We start from the raw sequence: 22,896 nt of genomic DNA on the forward strand, positions 1-22,896 counted from the left end.
CGTGACCACAACCTCAGAAAATTTGTTTTGAATTATACATTGCTAAGTATGAGTCGACGACGTCAGTGGAGCGCGATGTCGCAGCACTCAAAAGTATATAAGCGAATTCACTATAATTTATGTGTAATCGTTGAAAATACTTTGACCCGAATTATTTTGTCGATATCTTATAACATTACCTTAACATTATCCCTCATTTTACATTTCTTAGAAGTTGTCAATTGCCTATTGTTAATATTATTTGGATAAAAACATGGCATTTCATAACGCTTCAAATAGTAGTTTTTGCGACTACTTTGCGCTCAGAGTGAAAGAAATGGTGAAAAAGATGGGTTATATATCTAAGGGTATTTCGTGGTTAAGAACAGGAAATTGGCAGTCTTTAACCTTCAATCTGAAGCAGTATGTTAATAAAACGACAAATCGTTTTCTTGGGCAATTTTAAAAATTGCCACATGAATATTAACAAATCTGTTTGAAATAATATCAGCAATAAATGTCCAGTCACCTGTATCAGCGACATGATTATCGCTCTCAATTCCTTAATATTTATCTTTCATAGCAAGAACGGGAAAATCGGCTTTTCGAGACTAACAATGTGCAATTGATTATAGCTTCTACTACACTCTCGCTGCAACTCAAACTCCTGTAGCGAAATCAAGTACATGCCGGTGTATAACATAACCACAGGCTGTATAGGCTTATCTTGTTAAAAGTTCACTCGTTGTTTCACATCAGTTTGACCTGCAATACATTTCTATCGGGCGTAGGCTGGATAAGTACAGCCCGCAAGAAAATGACATCCATTAATCAAACAAGGCTTATTCATAAATAAATACTTGCATGTACGGCAGAGTGATTAGTGGGATTCGTTAAAGAAAACGCTTAAGGCATGAATAATATAAAAAGAAAAATGGTTCAGTGATAGAAATGTGTGTATATAGTTATAAAAAAGTGATAGGCTACTTTTTTGTGCTATGCAACAAGGGCGTGATCGATGCACCTGACTATAATACGAAACGAGTTTCAACGTATATATAAAAAAATTTATCTTCTTTAGTTTTCTTTTAATAAGCAAAGTACCAAATATTTTATGCAGAAATTCATTCCTGCCGAAGGTTTTTCTGAAAGTGCAATATTGGATCAAACTCGTGGTGGCGTGAGATACTCATAGTTTAGAAGGCAGCTGGAAACAGCAAGCAAGCTAATATGTTATTATTCTGGTGAATCCTGCCAACTACTATTCAGACATGTCACACTAGTCCAATGAGCAGTCAATGAAATTTACTTTGTTATATCAGAGCGCTTAGTTCTAAAATTGCTCAAAACCGCTACCGTGTTATACTATGTACCAGAATATATATTTACGGACTTCAATCAGCTACAGATAGCTGATTGAAAATACTGTAGTATACTATGTCTCTCTCGTCCAAATTGCATTAGCTGGAAATCTACCTGTCAGAGTATGCTTACCCCTTTTAAAGATCGGTAACGTTCAAGTCGGAAGATTTTAAAGGCTTCTATCCAGATAAGCCACACGCAACACAACATGTTCTTCCTTAGTTGCCTTGTGTCTATATATTGAGGTAGAGGCGAGCCGCACTCTGTTTATTCTCCCGCTGTTAACGAAGATTAATTTGCTGCTTAACATCAATGGGTTGTAATACATCTCTATTAGGTCTAAGCTCAATAAAGTTTGGTCCACAAGTTTTAAAATTAACGCTTGGCCGGAGAAGGGCCGTAAACAAGTAGCTTGCATTAAAGGGTGATTTGTAAGAAGGCTTAGCGTTTGTTAGAGTGAACGCTTAACGGTCGGATAATTTCGATGGCAGATTATGAAGAACTAATATATGTAGCCTATATACACTCAAGTGAATATCATGCAGCATTCGACAAGGCCGTTGTAAATGTATACCATTATTGGAGGACGACAAGTTTAAAATAATTGAATTGCTCTCTTTCATTTTCTGTGATAAATCTTATTAAAAATTACTGCATTGTCCTGTCGCATGTCTTGAAAGGCTAAACTATGTCTGGTAGACTGTCGACCAATCCAAGATAAATGTATGAAAACAAAGGACAGCGCAAATGACATTTCCAACCAAAAACTGACAAAAAAGAAAAAGTTACATTGCTTAGTCAAACTTTTTATCCACATACTTTAAAATGGATGGTTTCATAGTTTTCTGAGTGTAACAAAGCCGTAATGCAAAAATACGCAAAGCAGATAAATGTATCACTGATTGCATCGTCTGACGTCGAGTGAACGCAGAAAACAGAAGTCATTTGTAAAGTTAAGAATTTCAACTTGGAAAACAATTGAACTTCAATAAGAGGTTTCAAAAGATTACAAGACACATCACCGGCGATGGCCGGGTCTTATTCCTCCACCTGTGAAATTTAATGAGTTAGAGTGCTAACGGACGCCGACGTCGAATTGTTTAGTAGTCGAAGAAGTTGCGAATGAGTTATCAATTCAATAATAAATTATTGAACACATTGTATTTAGGGGGGATATCGCAATTACACTGAGATTCCACCAAGTTTGTCACAGAGTTGTCGTTAGGAATATAGGTAGATATATGACCCCAATCACCTCTGTAATACATGAAATAATCACATCGAAGAGATTTTATTGCGCTTGCCATGGGAAATTCGTCATTCTCTGCAGTGTATGTACTTTGGACAGTGTTGAACGTTTCTCGCCTAAATGCAAACAATAGGACAAATTGTTTTAATTGAAATGCGATGTGATATTGAAATAAAATAAACCTGTCGAACATAGGCGCAGCCAGCCTTGGCTTCTCAATAGTTCTGCTGGCACGCTCAGATCAGCTTCAAGGCGAATGTTTTCCACCAGGTCTCACATCGTCGTTTGTCCATATAGTCAACAAGTGTTAGGCTGCGTTGGTAAACGGCGAATGTGATTTTGCAAAATCTTGCTTTGCGATAGGGGAAGAGTGTGTTGATGATGCGAATCTTTTTACCGCGTGTATATAAGATCAACTTGTCGCTTGCAGTTACAGATCTTCTTAGATATGCCATTGGTGTGTCCTATCTTGTTACCAGTAAATCTAACCGAAATAAATATCTACTAGATAACAAATTCTCAACACAGAAGCTGCCTCGAGTTCGAGTATTTAAGGCAAGAGCAAGGGAGTCAAATACGGCATGGTCGAAAATACTTTGATTATTTCGTAACATAAGAGTCATAATCATGGTCAAGTTTATTTTTCCCATTCAGTACAAATTAACATGCAAAGTTTAAAGAAATAGTGTTAAATACAAATTTCACTGGGGAAGGGGAGCCGCGGGGAACCAAAGCTGGTTATCGAGCAGCGACACCCATAGTTCGAGTATCTAATTAAAACATTTCAAGTTCTAATATTTTGATTATCGGAGTACTGTTATTAGTGATGAGCGAGGCTTTGGTAGTTAAACCGTAAATATATACTACTACGGTTAAACAACCAACATCGTGCAATACAATTTACTGTACATGTAATTAACATTCGGCCTGCTTTGAGGCTAACAGGGTATTCCCCGATTAAGCAATATTATGACAGAGCATGGCGCATGGAATGGGTGTGAAGTTACCACAACTAACTGAAGTCCTTTGTTCCGAGTTATCAGTAAAAGAGGTGTGTTGGAGGCCATGCGTTAATAGATAGCCTATATGGAGAAATTTTACAGGGAGACAGGTAATAAAAACATCATATATCATTTCGAATTACAGCATAAATTGAAGGCCAATTTGAATTAGCCTTAGGTTGGACTCTACCGGAGTTAATAAATACAGAGGTAAGCAAAATTGTGAATGCTGTGATACATTCGAGTCAATGCTTTAAAATAGTGGGGACATAAGGTTGGTTCCTATAAACAAGTTAAACTTGGTCGAGACCACTGAATAGTATCAAAAAAAGTAAAATGGTCAACAGAAAAAAATAAACGAATCATAAACAAATTGTACGAGAATGTCATGAAATCGACATTCTTAATTGAATGCAAAGTTCAATGAGTACCTGGCCCGGGCACTGGGTCAATAACCATTTATTTATTATTTTTCCTCCCCAGGTTTGTTTTAGAAGAGTCACAAATATGTTGGAATGCTACGAACTTTCAATGTAAGTAGATAAGAATATATTTTATATATGATTTAAAAAGTTGGTAGGACATGCTTCGTGTTTCACCATTGAGGAAGAAATTATAAGACGTGTTCATAGCACATATAACAATGGTAAAGGGACTCAATGACAAGCATGAAACCCTATTGACCAAGCACGAAACATTACCCAAGAATGTTAGAATGAACTTTGCCAACTGTGTGGTATGTAGGCACAGTATTTTGAGGGGAAACAACGATATCAATTTTTTCTGCATTTTGACTAACATTTAATTATTATTTGTTTCCGACATGACAAATTTTATGAAGGTTTCTCGATAAGACTTCAAATAATATGTGATGTGAGTGGAATTTCAATATTTGATGGGAAATTCTTGTTTTGACTATGTTAGGCTAGAAATTAACATATAAATATATATATGTTCCTTGCATTATTTACAATTTATATTGACCTTGCTACAGTTACTCAATGTCATGGGTAAGAATGTCGCATTCCCTCGAAAAACACGTAAATTTAGGTCAACTAGATTTCAATCTGGAAATAATTACTCCGATTGTTTGTAAACATACCGTTCATCTAACGCTTGTTCAGCTTGTAATCAACTCAATGTTTTGTTTGTGAGTAAATTGCACGCGATGTGATAACACAGGGAGACGCCGGAATAATGATCCCCGCTCATATCAATGTTTATTTCCTACCCTTAGTACAAACGGAACTCCCGCATGGGCTTGCATTTTGGGTACACTAGTCGAATTCGAGTATTGAAAGGGGTTAACATCTGACTTAAAAAAAAGGGACGTAAACCAGAGTAGTGTACCAAACGAAGGGAATGCACGGGACATTTTATTACGGACTGAAAATAAAGAATTCATACGGACACTGATTTACAATAGCGACAACTCTGACGAAGAGATGTTATGAGTATAATACTGTAGAGCAAAAATCAGAAGATGGGTGTCGTTCACAAAAAGGTACATCGAGATCTTTGGACTGAGGGGTCTCTTCATGCTTTTATTAGGAAAAAGATATTCACGATCCGCCTTACAACGCTCAATATCGAGGTGAATAATTGTAATTCAGACGTGGCAGGTGTCGCAGGTTTTTGTCCTATCTTTTCAAAACATCTACTACGATAAAATTAGGAGATCCGTGGTTCGACTGCGGCTTTATTCTTAAATCAAAACAGCAATAATGCAACTTAAAGTGAATAACTAGAACTCAAACATCTCACACGAAACTTGACTATGATCTCACCGCCAAAGCGTGGCAGATGATCCATTCTCCACGTTCGGCGGTAATCATCACCTAACACAGCACTAATCAAAACAAAAGGATAAAGAACACGATGAAAAAGCCTATCACAACAGACAAGCATCAGCAAAACATTGGCTAGATGATTCCGAGGCATTTGGTTGTATCTGCATCCACTTCTGAGAGATTTAGTGGTATCTGCATTGTTTGCGAGAATTATCTAAATAAAGACGAGCTCTTCAGAATCCTTGAATTGCTATTACTGATATTGCCTTCGTTAATTTAACTATGGACTATCCAAAGTAACGCCAAATAGGGTTGTTCAATGGACAAATTAGTTCTTCTGCTTCTAAAGTCGGCTCAGTGAGACAGTCTCTGTGGAACTACCCCCTGCTACAGTAGACGTCACAGAACCAGGCGAAAGATGGGCTTCCATTGAAAGATTCCGATGGCACGCTCGTATGCAAGTTTTCTTGATTTATTTTGCGCATAACAGGATTAATCTCGCAACTCAAAATTGTGGCGAACGCCACAGCAAAAAGCCCACGATTATCTCCTCTATTTTGCTGAGTGACTGAGTGACGTTAGCTACTCAGATTGCTAAGCGATTCTCATTAGGTTGGACCAATCCGAAAGCTGCCTGATCCACGATCAATGGGTAGCTTATTTTGTCTTCATCTTCCTGCTTTCGGTGACATTCCGATCCTACAATACTCAACTCTTGAAAGCTGTCGTAGAAAAATATTCTTTGTTCGTCGAAAAAACATGGAAATGCTAATCCATCCATTTCGATGGCAGTGATGTTTGTTTGGTGTCATAGGTAAATTATATCATAGACAGTAAATTATATACTAAGGCACGCGGGCATCCTGCTCAATGCTCACAGAACAAACTTGATGACATATACTACATCATGTGGGCACACTGCAGAAGCTGAACCTCCAGAACAACCCCTGAGGTTCTTGAATACTTTGATGGACTTGATCGTGCCTATCCATTTTTTTTATAATCGCAAAAATGGTATCAGTTTTAGACCCGCGCGGTGATATGCCGAGTTGTGTTTCCACGCCCGCAACCTTTTTTGGTTTTGATTGAGTAAAGTAAAAAATTCCTTCATTCGATCTTCAGATATAGTAGGCTATGATGGTATTTTTCCAAACTATTAGAATTTGTTCTAGGGACCGCGCAAAGAAATTGTCAACGACGGTACCTTGATTTCGAATTAGCGTTATATACCGTTGTTACCATCACAATCATTCCGTCCATTTTGCTGGGTGACGCCAGCTCCTTTGATTGCTAAACGATTCTCATTCGGTTGGACCTATCCGAAAGCTGCCTGATCTATGATCAATGAGTAGCTTATTTTGTTTTCATCTTCCTGTTATAATACTTAACTCCCGAAAGCTGTCGTAGATTACATATTCTTTGTCCGTCGAAAAAAAAAACAAGGGAGATGCAAATCCAATGATTTGATCCAACATGTCAAATTTGAATGAAATCAAAAACGTTATTGTTGTTTCTGTGAAATCTGTACGTTGGCTCAGTAATCACATCGTCGAAGCCATTGATATTTCGACGTCCTGGAAAGGATCATCGCAGTGAACTATATAAGTCGCTCGTTCAAGCACGCTCCACTTTTTAAAATATGAACATCATTGTCTGTCAAAGATATAGTTCTTGCATCCACCTCGTATTATATTCCCCCTCAATCTATTTTGTATTTGTATTATCCATATATGAAAGTTGGGTTTTGGAATGCGAATGCCTACTTGGTGTATTTGCATTTTCTCATTTTTCATAGCGGGAGTCCATCAGAAGCAACACAGAAAAGGCTCGAAGAGTTTTGATGCTTAGGAAACGTAAGCCGTCTTTAGACTGACAAATGACATGGAAACGATCCGCCTTCCAACGCTCTCTGTCAATATGAATAATTGTAGTTCAGTCGTGGCAAGCAAGCATCGGCAAAATATTGGCAATGAAAAGATTCCGAACCATTTGGTTGTAAGTATCTGCATCAGATTCCGGGACATTTGGTGGTATCTGCATTGTTTGCGACGGAACGCAGGTATCGAATACAGATTATCTAAATAAAGACAAGCTCTTCAGAATCCATGGATTTCTATTACTGACATTGCCTTTGTTACTCTAACTTTAGACCAGCCAAAGTAATCGTCAACGATGGTTGTGTAACTGTAAGGGACAAATTAGTTGTGCATGCCGCACTGCAGTATACGTAACAGAACCGGACGAAAGCTGGACTTCCAGTTCCTTCTCTTTCAGCACTGCGATGACGAAACATATGTTCCATTGAACGATTCAAATATCACGCTTGCAGGACACGGCGCAAATTTTCTTGATTTATTTTGCGAAAAACAGGATTAATCCCACGACTTAAAATTGTGGCGAACGTCACAGCCAAAAGCCCGCAATTATCTCCTCCATTTTGCTGAGTTATCATAAAGATATTGGGACATTGTATTTTATTTTTTGAATTTTTTCTGGGATCTCTAAACGTTTCTCAAGCTGACAAAACTGCAAGCTGCCGGATCTAGGATCACTAAATAGCTTATTCTGTCTTCGTCTCCCTTATTTCGGTGACCTTCTGATACTCAACTCTTGCTATCGTAGATTACATACTTTATGTCCGTCGAAAAAACATTGGAACTGCAAATCCAATGATTTGTTCCAACATATAAATTTGAATGAAGTCGAGAGCGTAATTGTTTCTACGAAATCCGTACGTTGGCTCAGTCATCACATCGCCGAGGCCATTGAAATTTGGACGTCTAAGAAGGACCATGGGAGCATTTTTAAGTCGATCGTTCAACGATGCGCTTATATCATTTCGTTAAGTTTGTTTGATGGAAGGTATCGTGTAGACATCTACGGATATAGCTTCCAGTATCCGGATGAGAGTCCGATAAATCTTCTTTTACTCCAGATCTGCCCATGATGATCCAGGGCTTAGCTTACTGAGCTCATAATTTCCCTCTGTCACTTCAACAACCATACCATGGTCCGGGTAAACATTCCATCCTTTCTATCGTTGCCGTGAGCGATCACCATGGTCGCCATAACGGCGATGTTAAGTTGGTTTTTTTTCGACAAGTAAAATATCTACAGAACCACACTTTATGGGCATAGAACAAACTTGATGACATATAGTACATTGTGTAACTACACCATGTGAAGAAGCCCAACCATCCTCAGAGCTTCTTGAATGCTTTAGCGAACTTTTTTTTATAATAATGGTTTCAATTTTAGATCCACCGGGATATGTTTAGTTGTTTTGGCACGTCGGTAACTTCTTTTGGTTTCGATTGAGTAAAGTAAGGAGTTCCGTTATTCGCTGTTCAGATATAGTTGGCTACAAAGTCTTTTTTCTAAATTATTGGGATTTAGGTGCTTTCCCATGTTCAGTGTGGTAAACAAAATTATTATTATCATTTCGTGTGAGGACTAGGGATGGCGGATTCGATTCCGATGCATGGATCTCGGATTGCAAACAATATGTAACGTTTTGTGGCAATTCCTTGACAAATATGCATAAACTGCTTCACTGCTATGTTGAGTTGCTACGACGCCGCAAACTTCTTTATATATATATATATATCGCTAGAAGGCTTTCGCGTTTATTTATTTCCAAAATCTCCGTGGGTTTGTTTTTTGTGCGATTTTGTCTACTGTGACAGATTGGATACCCATACTACTTAGTTTCAGCCTTCTTGTCCGTCCATTTATTTGAACATCGTTCTTTTGTTTGATTTCATATGGTATTGTTTAGGTGGGTATGTTTTCTCGGTAAGATATGTCGAGGAATTGAGTTTCGTATCGAGAATCGGAATCGAAAATTTAGGAATAGGATCAGTATCGCATACTTGTAAGTAGTCATACTTGGCGTCCTTAGTGGCGACCAATTAAGGAAGTCCAAAACAGCATGTTCGAAACTTGGATAAGAACCTCATCTTTACTTGGCCTGGATAACTTGATATCAGAATATCCATCTCTATACTTCTCCAAAACTCGCTACAATTTACGAGATCACTTTCTGTTTCATTGTAGTCATAGGGCACTGAAACGCGACTTTGTGGTTGATGTCCATGATGATAAATGCAACTGAAGTTATATTTCTATTCGCTTAGCACTCAAAATGTAAATAGGCATTTATCACTGTCTGTGAGTGCAAATGTCGACATGAACCCAAAAATAAGGACATCAGAGAAACATACCAAGATAACAGAGAACGAAATGTAATGAACAAAATGTATTCATACCAGTGCAACGCGTGTCTAATCATACTCTGCACTAGAAATGATTTGATCCAGCAGTTCTTTATTCTTAGAAACTATCTCTTCCGTCTCACTTTCACTTGTAGAATAGACTTGTCTGTCTTTTCAGAGGGGCTGTTTGTTTCTCTCTTTGGTCCACTGGGCTGAAACAAGGGAAAACACACGCTCTCCGAATGCATTGCTAACATGAATGGAAAAAACAATGCTTATCAGCTTGCAGATAAGCAAAAAGAGTCTTTCGTAGCAAAGATATTCATCCACTTGTTTTCAGCTTTTTATTTTCGGAAAACATCAAGCAACATCAATTTCCCTAGGAACTATAACTATTCCCGTTAGTTGAGGAAACAATGCAGTTGTCCTTTGCAAAAGTAGGATTGGTTCCTTAAACAATAAAAGAGAACTGTGGAAGAATGCTATAATGACCAGAGAATCGTCTGATAAAGAAATCTATCAAGATTCGTGGACGTGTGAGCTTTGAGTGGCTCCCAGAGATCGACCATACGCCCAATGACATAATCTAGTGTAGTCCATCTGGTTGTAATGTGTCTATTGTTTTGTCATTGTGGCAATTAATTTAATGTTATTACGTCATGAATCCGTGTAGCAATCGATGAGGTTTTATTTCTTCCTAGCAAATCCGGTATTCGAATTGACCAAACTAAGTGCTAGGTATAAGAACCTCTACCCCCAAAATAATGACACATGTCAAAAGAAGGACGTCCTTAGAAATAAGGGGGAAAAAATTCTGTGACACAGACTCTCAAAATAAAGAGGGACGGTATGGCAGCCCTGCCTATAACATAACCAGCACAACTGTCGTATATTCTTTGTCCGTCTGGAATTAAAAATACAATGATTTGTTCCAACATGTCAAATGTAAATGAAATCGAGAACAGCATTGTTTCTGGGAAATCCGTTCGCTGACTCAATAATCACATCGTCGAGGCCATTGATATTCGGACGTCCAAGATGGCTATTTCCAAGTCGGTCCCCGCTTTTAAAAATATGAACACCATTCTCTGTCAAAGATAGTCTTTTCATCTGTCTTAACACTCCCTCAATCTGTTTGTAATTGTATCATCCATCCTTGAAAGTTGCGTAGTGTTCCGTTGTGTGTATCAATCATGAAACGAACGATGAAAATGTGTTATTGGCTTTCGTTTGCTCGAGAAATCGGCAATCATATTTTTCAGCCGAAAACTTTGATCTGGGTGTAAAATGTGCTATGCGATTCCTTAATAATTCTTACCCGACGTATAATTTTATGTCTCTTTGTTACGTTGGTTTGATAGAATGTATCGTATAAACCATGAACAGTTACGAATAGAGCTTCCAATATCCGGATGAGAGTCCGATAAATCTTCTCTTACTTCAGATATGTCGATGATGATCCAAGGCAACGACACCCGTAGCGAACTTTTTCGAGCAAGTCTTATATTTTCCTCTGTCGCTTCTACAACCATACCGTTTTATAGAAGAAACATTTCTTCATCTTTTCTGTTGTTGCCGTGGCCGACCACCATTGTTCGCCATGTCGATGACAGTGATATTTCGTTGGTGTTTCATTGACCGTAAAATATATACAAAACCACGCAGGTATTCTACTCCTAGAACAAACTTGATGGCATTTAATACACCATGTGGAAACAATGCAGAAGCCCTACCTCCGGAACATCCCTAGAACTTCTTGGGGAACTTTTGATCGTCATTTTCCATGTTTATATAATCGCTAAAATGGTATCAATTTTAGATACGCGCGGAGTTGTTTTGCCACGTCAGTAACTTATTTTGATTGAGTAAAGTAAGGAGTTCCGTCATTCGATCTTCAGATATACGATAGTCTTTTTCTAAGTTGTTGGGATTTGTTCTAGAATCTAGATGCTTTCCTATGTTTAGTGTTGGAAACAAGAACTGACATTTTCGTGTGGCGACCGATATATGAAGACCAAAACAGCATGTTTGGAACCTCGGATAAAAACTTAAGTTATACTTGGCCCGGATAACTTGACATCAGAATATCCATTTTTACACTTCCGCAAAACTCGTTACAATTTACAAGATAAGATCACCTTCTTCCTGTTCACTGTAGTCAAGGGGCAGTGAAATGCGACTTTGTGGTTAATGTCTATAATGAGTATGGGGGTGATATCCGCATAAAATACAACTGAAATTTGTTTTGTTCGCTTAGGGCAAAAAATAGGCATTTATCACTGTCTGTCAGTGCAAAGGTTCGCGACGATGAGATTCCATAACTTATTAAGATTCTTCTTATAGGCACATATTCCTGTAAGCTTCTCCTCAGAAACAACGCGACGTCATATCCCAAGAAGAAAACGTCATTGGAGTGATGAACGCCGTCGGTGTGCTCTTGTTACTACTTTGCACAACTGTCGTATATATATTACATATTCTTTGTCCGTCGATAAAACTTAGAATTGAAAATCCAATGATTTGTTCCAACATCTCAAATGTAAATGAAATAGAGAACAGTATTGTTTCTGCGAAATCCATACGTTGGCTCAGTAATCACATAGTCGAGGCTATTGATATTCGAACGTCTAAGATGGCTATTTCCAAGTCGATCGTTCGAGCACGTCCTACTGTTTAAAATATGAACATCACTCTCTGTCAAAGATAGCTCTTACATCCACCTTGTATTATATTCTCTTTCAATCTGGTTTGTATTATCCATTATTGAAAGTTGTGTAGTGTTCCGTTTTGTATATCGATCATGAAACTAACGGAGAAAATGTGTTTATTGGCTTTCGTTTGCTTGAGAAATCGGCAATCATATTTTTCAGCTGAAAACTGTGACCTGGGTGTAAAATGTGCTATGAAATTCCTTAATAATTTCTACCCGACGTCTAATCGTATGCCTCTTCGTTACGTTTGTTTGGTAGATTGTATCGTATAAACAGTTACGAATAGAGCTTTCAGTATCCAGATGAGAGTCCGATAAATTTTCTCTTACCTTAGATATGTATATATATGATGATCCAAGGCAATGACACCCGTAGCGAACCTTTCCGAGCAAGTCTTATATTTTCCTCTGTCGCTTCTACAACCATACCGTTATAAGAATGAAACATTTAATCTTTTCAGTTGTTGCCGTGATCGACCACCATGTTCGCTATGTCGATGACAGTGATGTTTGATTGGTTTTTCATTGGCAGTAAAATATCTACAAAACCACGCAGGTATCCTACTAGAACAGACCTGCCCAACCTTTTTCGTCTCGCGGGCCACTTTCAAGTTACGAAATTCGTTGCGGGCCGCAAACGTTTGTACCAATCAATAATACCAGCTAAGCCCTGATTTCGGCGTAGGTAATTTACATAATACATAAAATGCAATTTTTTTAACATCAAATCAAACAATTTATTAATTGCTTTCTGGAGCTGACAATTTATTCGAATATCAAGTCGAATATTAGAATAGCAGTTTGCTATTCGAATATCTGGTAACACGGGGCGTGGACATGACACTTGTGGTTCTTTGACGATCACACGAGAGCACACAAATCACGTCGAAATTGAGGGTTATATTTGCATTATATAGTGTTTTTATTCATTCATTTTCAGTAGCTTTGATACTGTCTCAATGTTTAAATGGGCATAATGTGGGCAAATGTCGCGGGAATATCAAGTTTAAGTTGGCCGTTTCGTAAAATTTGACACCAATACAAATATTTAATTAAGTAATATTACGAAGATTTCTGGACGAATACCCTATCCATACTGATTGTACATATACTGAGCAATGTCAATTTCATCAGAACTATTGACGGATACGCAGTGACGACATTTCCGAAATCTAATTTAACCCAAACATTTGATAAATAAAAACATAAAAGGACGAGTCCCGGGACCAGTATCAAATATATTGTTGGTGATAAAGACGATCAAAGCAGACACGTAAGAAAACAATCAGAATGAAATTAATTTGCAAATTTAGGCTCCAAATTCAATTCTATAATTGCGCTCAGCGTTCGTCCTCAATGATCGCACAATATCTTTCGAGTTCGCCGAACAGAACGCTCAGTTTTGCGAGAAATAAAAAAAAAACTGACGTCGATGTCCACCAGGGTGCAAGACTTGACACATACGTAATAACAAGAACCGGCATTTGAATGCAGATAGATGACAGCAATAATCACACCAAAATCACGAAACATACTTAACCTATATATTGATATGGAACATATAGTAAAAACATCAAAAGTCTGCTTACAACTTTATGGGGTGGGCCGCAAAAAACAGTCAGGCGGGCCGCATGCGGCCCGCGGGTTGGGCAGCCTTGTACTAGAACAAACTTGATGACATGTACTACGCCATGTGGACACACTGCAGAAGCCCTACCTCCTTAACCTCCCCCGAACATCTTGAATGCCTTGGTGAACTTTTGATCGTCATTTTCCATGTTTATATAATCGCTAAAATGGTATCAATTTTAGATACGCGCCGAGTTGTTTTGCCACGTCAGTAACTTTTTTGGTTTTGATTTAGTTAAGTAAGATGTTACGTCATTCGATCTTCAGATATACGATAGTCTTTTTTTTAAATTTTAAGGATTTTTTCTAGATGGTTTCTTATGTTTGTGTTGTTGCGCTCGATTCTTTGTAGCCTGGTTACTTCTCACGCACATTAAGAGATTGGAGACTTCAAAAACGCGTCCCAATACCCCAGTCCTGACCCCAACCTATATTGGTTAATTGTTACAACTAGTCCGTGCTTTCAAGCAATTAAAGTCTGTAAACAGCGGTTAAAGTGCCGCCAGATTCTTCTGTGCCTTTCAAATGCTGCCCCAATATAATTCAACTTGAAATCGGTGAATATCTTTAATAACAATCAACAGACACTTCAAATCAAATCTCGAAACATGAATCAGGAAAATAGAACTTGCCGGGTACCGGAAACGAAACGTTGTTAATGGAACGTAACGTAAATCTTGATACCGGGTATGAGGAACGTAAAGGAACGTTGTTAATGGAACGTAACGTAACGTTGTTAAAGGAACGGTTTTCTGCCAAAATAATAGATAAAACTAAATAGCTTATATGGCACAATTAATCAAATATAACAGCATTACCATTTTACAAGCAATAACAATTCACATCAATTAGCAGGTAACCATATGTCACAATTATGTACAGATTAAATCACATAGGATAAAATAGTATTCACAATACTAAAATGAATCATACAAGATAAAACAATATTTACATACCGAATGTTTAGGATCTCCAGGCGACTCAATTCAACAAATTATAATCCAAAGTAAATACAACTTAACTTATGTGACTAAATACAAGAAACAGCATTTATCATTCTATTTGGACTATATTACAACCCTAACCTGTATCCCTACATTATATTACAACTCCAGTATAAACCGTTGATTTTAAACCCAATTAATAACTTCAATTCGAATCGTTTATCCTAACCGCGAATAGTAAACCCAATATTAAACACGATAAACAACTCCTAGCGCAATAGATTACACTGTGTACAAGGACAGAAGGTGTCAACTCATCGAAGCAGCGTGGCGATAATTTAGAATTCCCGGGATTAATCGAGAAACAGGACTCTGTCGCAACAATGCTGCGTCGATACGTTTGCAACGTCTGCGTAACAACGTAAAACGTCATCAAATTAGAAACACGTTATGATTCTCGCTAACATGTGTTGTAGAAAGAATCTGACCTTTTCTTGTGGCGACCAATATAAGAAGCTCAAAACAGCATGTTTGGAACCTGTGATAAGAACTTAAGTTATACTTGCCCCGGATAACCCGACATCAAAATATCCATCTCTACACTTCTTTGAACTAGTTACAATTTACAAGATCGATTTCTGTTTCATTGTAGCCATGGGACAGTGAAATGCGACTTTGTCCATGATAAGTATGTCTGGGTGATATCCACATAAAACACACTTCAGTTAAGCACTCAAAATGAGTACAAAGGTTCACGAAGATGAGATTCCAAAACTTTAACGATACTTCCTATAGGCACGTTTTCTTATAGAGAGAGATTTTATTTTCACAAAACAATGTTAAAAAAGGACAATAGTACGGATTTTTATGAAAATACAGTGCAGTGGATGTTTAAACATTGAAATGTGATGGTCAGTATGCGAGACCTCTTATGGGTCACCGAGGCTCCCGACCATTTTATTTACGCCGTGATCAAACTGTCAGCATGGATTATCACACTATGAAATTATAAAATAAAGACAGAAAAATGAATGAATGAGTCGGCTGATGAAAGAATTTTTTTCTACTATTCAACACTTCACATTAGATTTATTTTATAGTTCAGAGGGCATGTGTAAAAATTGTATATATATTATACTACACTTTAATCAAGTACAATATTGATCCCATCCACAGAACCTGGTTCCGTATAGAAAAGAGAAAGATATTTTTTATTTTGTTAACCAAAATACAAACAGTCAATTTTACGAAAAAAATTTGGCAAAATTAAAATAAAAATTGCTTTGGTATGGACAGGAGGGAGCGATACGACCATGCGGTATGCGGTCATCGAAGTCAACTCCTACCCTATTTGCTGATGTGATCATGGTTCACATTAATAATGGCTATTAGAAAAGTTGGTCTGGAAAATAATACTTTAACAAATTCGATATATGGTAATCACAGAAAAACTTCACATTGGGGGAGGGTATATTTTGTTGAAAACTCATTTTTACAATAAAATTCTGAGGGCTCTAGATCAGGGGTTCTCAAACTTTTGGTGTTGCGGAGCCCTTGAAAAGGTTGACTATTATTCACGGAGCCCCAGAATAATGTTAAAATTGTTACTTTCCGATTAATATTCCTGAGTAAGTTAAACGTACTTTACTCAATTTAAATACTAAACCCTTTTAATAGGCTTAATACAAGTCATAAATAAATCTAAATTTCAAAGATAAGTTGTATAAACTGAAGCTGTAAATTTGGCACATGACAAACATATTAATAAATTAGGGGTTGAATCTTTTCCCCTTTTGACATTTTTGGAAGACTTAAAAGGCCGCTAATAACGTGCGCGATTGCATTTTGTTACAATCGCCGATTGTTTTCGTCAGCATGGCGTGTTTTTAAACCTCAAACATCTTTACGCAGGTGTTTATCCTCCCTGAATTCCTTCGTCATATACATGTATTGTTCCACAATGACGACGATAATTGCTTTTTCGTTCTCGTGGGGAATTATGAGTTCAATGTGAAAAACATGTAACCATATTATAATCATCGCCGACCAAATGCTAAAAATAATAGTTGATAAAGAGGTAAATCGGCAATTCAAATTTCTTGATTAAAAAGCGGCATTCTAAAATATTAGAACCAAACTCAAAATGGAAGATAGCACTATAAGTTTTGTTTCAGCAGACTCACGTGAGAAAAAAACGCTCTTATAGACATTGTAAATCACAAAATTTGGTGTTATGTTAGGTTTTCTTCGGTTACGCATCGTAGTAACTGCGAAATTGAAACACAGTCAATTAATTATGCGCGCGATGTACCATTTTTCCATTCTGAAACTACCGACGGAGCCGCATGCGCTAAAATAAATTTCAATCGTTCGTATTTTTCCAAGACCTTGTGATTTTTCAAACGGCGATATCTTGCTTAAAAATAATATCGAGTGCGAAAGAAAAAATCAAGTTTAACAAATTCCAAGATCGCAAAAATACGACTCCAATTTATTTGTAGTTGGCAGTTTATCACACAGTTTATGTTATTTTAGAATAGTATTTTTTCATTTTAGTAATCCTAACAGTAATCTCGAATCGAACGTGAGTAACGATGAGCAAAATTAAATTATTACGATAAGATACTTCAAATGCTCGCATCGGACTAAATTGAATATTTTACGCAACAGAAATCTCGTTATCCGTTTTTTTTGAATCGCCAAGAATGTTACGCGTAAATTTCCGATTCCAATTTTTAATCTCCTCCCTCTTAAGAATCCTAGCTGCGCTCCTGCTTATAAATAATGTCATTTTTTAATTCCGCCACTTTGCCATATTTCTAGGCTATATTGTTGTCAAATTTTATCAAAGCTGTTACTGCTTCTAGGAATAGTTTTAAATTAGCCAAGTCGGTATTTTAAAAAGTAATAGAATAGCTCGCGGAGCCCCTGGGTTTCTCTCGCGGAGCCCTGGGGCTCCGTACGGAGCACTTTGAGAACCTATGCTCTAGATGACGGTAAACAATAATATATACAGACATTCGATATATGTAAATTGCAAAAATAAAGAAATATATATATATATATGCTGTATATTATTGGATGGTGAGCTCGAAAAATTTGGTAAAAATGTATCACCAGCATATCAAATGCAACTTAGTAGAATTACTAACATATTTAGGCCAGTAATCAAATATACTATATGTAAACAGAACACAATGAAAACTTCTAATTGATCACTATGTCAACATCAATGCTAAGAAAAAAATAATACTATCATGGATTCATGATGAGCAACAACGAGATAGCAAAATGATTGAGTTGAGAATCTCATCCTTTAAATGCCATGTCAAGCGAAATGTATGCCAGTGTGAAAATGATTAGTTCTAAAGATTATTTTTTTAGCATTATTTAGTCATGCTAGTTTCAAACCAGAAAATAGATGAATCACAAATTTTGTTTCGACTAAATGCAGAAATATAATACAAGATAGAATAGATGGGCCAATAGGCTATTGAACTCAGGAACAATAATAATCATAATTCTTTCAATGGCAAACAATCGCAATGCATAGGTGAGATTTGACAAGCTAGTGCCTTCTATTGTCATAAGACATGAATAGAAGGAGTAATATTGGCAAATGAATTGTAGCCTACATAAATGCATGTGGTATGTACAAGAGAATTACACATCTGATTTATCAGGGAACATTGATATATGATCACTTAGAATGGTCACTATTTATGGTACATGCCAAAAGACAATATAAAAATGCAAAAAAGATTTTTTCCCCCAATATTTATAGTTGATATTAAATACGGGCATAGATGATAAATTACCATAGTACAATACTATGTTATATATATTTGAGTAGGTAATGAATAAGAACAATATTTTATAGGGAGATGACATTTAACAGTGTAGTACGGTCAACATCCTATAAATATGGAAGATAGGTTATTGCAACACCAAATTGGTATAGGCTGTTTGTACACACTTTATTACTGAAATGATTGGATAAACAGTATGACAATAATAATATAACCTAATGATTCATGGGAAAAAATAGAATTAGCACTGTATTAAACTAACATCTGATGTGAGTGAACTATTAATGACATATGCTAGTTCTGATAGATTGAGCTACACTACACTGATATACAACCAGCTGTTGAAAATATAATGCACCAGCAGCATCACAGATGAAAAAATACATGTTTCACTTATTATTCTGAATACTTTGTTAACAAAAGTTTTTTCATTTAAAAAAAAAAAACAATGATAGGGAGGAGTTTTTATTTTATTTCTGATGGAACATCACCCCAGACCTGAACACCATTATATTTTAAGGATTTCTTCCCAACATCAGTGAAAACTTGTGGTGTGGAATAGGATCTAATTTTCTTGGATCTGGTACCATACTTATGCACATCTTTTAGATGTGTAAAATAGTCCCTGAAGGCAGGGGGGAGAAGGCCATTTTCATGTTGATACATAAATTTTGCAATTTTCAGGGTATGCATCTCTGAAATCTGCATAATTTCATTCTGGCAGAAATGTTGGAAGTTGGTTTGGTTATACGACGCTTTCCTGAAAATGATATGCATCTAAGTATTTTATTCTGTAAAACTTGAATTGACTGCTGATCCCCAACTAAGAATTCCATATTGCAATCGGAAGTGAAATAAATTAAAATAAACTACTTTGAGCGTTTTAAAATTCAAGATGCGCCTTAGTCTATGAAAAATACCAACGGTTTGCGATAACGTCTTAGCAAGTTGACTATTATGCGGCTTCCAGCTTAGATCATCATCGATCGGGACCCCCAAATATTTTATGCTATTGGTTCGCTCAATCACTTTACTGCCTAATGAGAGTTTGAAGTGGGTAATATCTTTTCCCTTATTGCCGAAGAGCATAAATTTTGTTTTAGAGTAATTTAAAGATAATTTATTTGCCTTCAGCCAAATAACAACATTTTGTATTTCAGAATTCACTGCAGTTTCAAGTTCTGACAAAGATGAGGCGGACTTCAACAGAAACGTATCAAATAGCAAATAGTGTTGAATAAAAGGAAGATGCAGCTGGTAAATTCTTAATATAACATGAAAATAACAGAGGACCGATTGTAGAACCCTGTGGAACTCCGCATTTGATAAAGCCCCTTTCGGAAGTAAATTCCCCACTCTGAACAAATTGCTGACGGCCGCTTAGATATGACGTCTTGAGATAAAATGATTTTCCTCTAATACCGTAATGCCGTAATTTATTAAGTAAGATTGAGTGGTCAACCGTAACGAATGCTTTAGCAAGGTCTAAAAAAATTGCGCAGATGATATTGTTGTTTTCACTATTATGCATAATCATTTCCTTGAGCCTAGCTATCGCCAGTTCAGTAGAATAATTATTTCTGAAACCAAACTGGGACAGACTCAGAGCACCTGTTGTTTCAAAAAAAATTTGATTCGGCTATACAAAATATTCCCATACATTATGGCAACTTGTGATAGTAGAGAAATAGGCCTATAATTATTTTGGTCATTTTTAGACCCCTTTTTATGGAGTGGCACCACCTTTGCTATTTTTAAAATCTTAAGGTAAACACTTTCATGGAAACTTTGGTGAAAGATTTTACATAAAATAGGTGACAAAACATACTTCGCAATTTTGATAGGTATATCATCGCTGCCTACAGCCTTTTTTACATCCACTTTGTCAATTTGTTGTTCTATTTTGTATCACGAAGGAAAAAAGGCTCCTTCGTGCTTGTCCCATAAATTTGCATATGTAGCAAGTTTAGGACCAATTTCTATGAAGTGTTGGGTAAAAGCGCTACAAATTGCATTACCATCATTAATTTTATTGCCATGGACCTTTCCCCGAGCATCGACTTCCTTGTTTTTGAACTCTATTAGTTAGTTTTCTGTTGTGTTTCGGAAACCTAAACATAAATCAGATAATTCAATGATCACTCTGTCTTCCTAAGAGTTTTAATTTAATTGCAGTAATAAAAAACTAGTGTAGAAATAGCTGTGATAGACTAGGCTAAAATTCTTACCGGTACTTTTAAAAAACAGATTGTTGTCTGCGATGAATCTTAATGATGGTTTGAAACACATACCCCATTTTACAGGCGCCAACTCGCAACAGCACTCTTAGAATAGCCCCGAAAATTTTGCAATGGTAAAGTATAGGAAGAATTTTTCGGGGATTAAAGGTCGGGGAGAGGTCCATTCACTATAAGATAAGATGGTAATTTCCCTAATTTGAATCCACGTTTTTTAAATATCATTTTGGTAGCAAGAGGGGACTGTTTTGTAATAAACTTGTTTAGCCTTAGTAAGAGTCCTAGATGATTTGTTCCGAAACTCTTGTATTCTCCTACTTTTAACTGAGATATATTTCTCAACATTTACTGTACATTTTGTTTTTAATTTCGATCGACCTATAAAGATCTTTGGAAATCTATGGTTACAGCTTTAGTATACTATTTTTCGAATTAGTTTTTTACGGAATATGCTGGTCAACCACAGATTTGATCGTATTTATAACTGAGTTAAACTATTTGTTTATATTGTTGAATATTGAAACGTCTTTATCAACTACAAGACTTAGGTCAGGATTAAAATTACTATAATCACGTCTTAGTGTTTTGATTTGTGCCTCTTGCATTTGAGGTGTACATGAGCCTGAAGGAGGAAATGATCTTAGATGTCATAATTTACAATACTGGTATTCGTTTTGTATTCTAACTTATTAAAATAAAAATGATCTAATAATGTAGCTGATGAATTAGTAACTCTTGTGGGTTTATTGATGCCACATAAAAAACCACAAGAATGGATACTATCAACATACTTGGTTACATTACTATTTATTTGATATCTCATCGAATCAATATTGAAGTCACCAACTATAAAGGCACATACACCACTAGATCTTATTGAATTCAGGGATTTTACAAATTTATCGAGATAATCATCAATCATTTATATTTTATACGATGGGCATACAACTGCTACAATAATATTTTTTGCATTTTGGGTTGAACCAGCTTAATCAATTTTAATCCATAGATCTTCGCATCCAATTGAATTCAAACTAAGATCATCTCGTATATGAAATGTGATACATTCTAATATATATCGACTAACACCTCCCGCTTCAGTGCAAGAGTCTTTACGAATAAAATCATATCCAGCAATGGATACATCAGGTGGGGCCTGTCCAAGTTAGGTACCGGAGACACCCATTACATCAAGCAATATTTTGCTTGAACCTATCAGATATTCATCTTGTGGACTATTTTTTTGTAAACTTCTCACATTAAAATGGAGAATATTAAAACTAGCCATGCAATCTGACATCAGATTTTTGCCCACATTATTAGGATCAATACATTCACTTCCAAGTGACCAGTCATCTACATCAGTCAGACATGACTGGCTGATTATATTAGCAGTGGAACAGAATTGGTCTTTCATTACAGCCATGATAATATGGTAAATTACTGATAAGGGATACATTGCAATGATAATTTCATAACAAACTAAACTGATCATGGGTGACTGAAATGGCAAGGTGAAATTACACATAAATAGCCTACCTCATGATTATAAGCAAGGGTATATAACAGTAAATGATCATCGAATTTTGTTTAAATCGTCCTCGTTGAAGATTTTCAAACTTTTAGCCGACTCATTTTTCCTGATATATACATTCCCTGAATGTATCCAAATGTCTTTATACTTGTATTTATCTTTTAAAAGAGGAGCTTCATTATATAAAAACTTCTGCCATTCTGTTAAATGTTCATTTATGAAAACTTTTTTACCTCCATTTCCTTTAATGAGGTTAGCTTTTTTACTATAGAGTTCATTCCTCTTGTCACTCCTGCAGAAACGAACAATAATTGGAGATTTCTAACCAGCAACCAGTCCATGAGAGGTGGAGATATCTTCATGATTAAGTTTCACATTTACAAGTTTAGCAACTTCAATTACTTTCTGGTTAGTGCTTTCATTTCTCTGGTATGGTAC

At 36.4% G+C, this 22,896-nt stretch overlaps 1 long non-coding RNA gene across 1 annotated transcript; it reads left to right on the forward strand.

Moving 5' to 3' along the window:
• The first annotated feature begins 3,555 nt into the window (after window positions 1-3,555).
• On the forward strand, window positions 3,556-21,427 carry LOC120336266 (uncharacterized). Its single transcript, XR_005568772.2, has 3 exons — window positions 3,556-3,701; window positions 4,075-4,124; window positions 19,848-21,427. It is a non-coding gene; the product is annotated as an uncharacterized LOC120336266 (long non-coding RNA).
• Window positions 21,428-22,896: the final 1,469 nt, after the last annotated feature.

Source organism: Styela clava, chromosome 2, assembly GCF_964204865.1.
Source record: "Styela clava chromosome 2, kaStyClav1.hap1.2, whole genome shotgun sequence".
NCBI lineage: Eukaryota > Metazoa > Chordata > Ascidiacea > Stolidobranchia > Styelidae > Styela > Styela clava.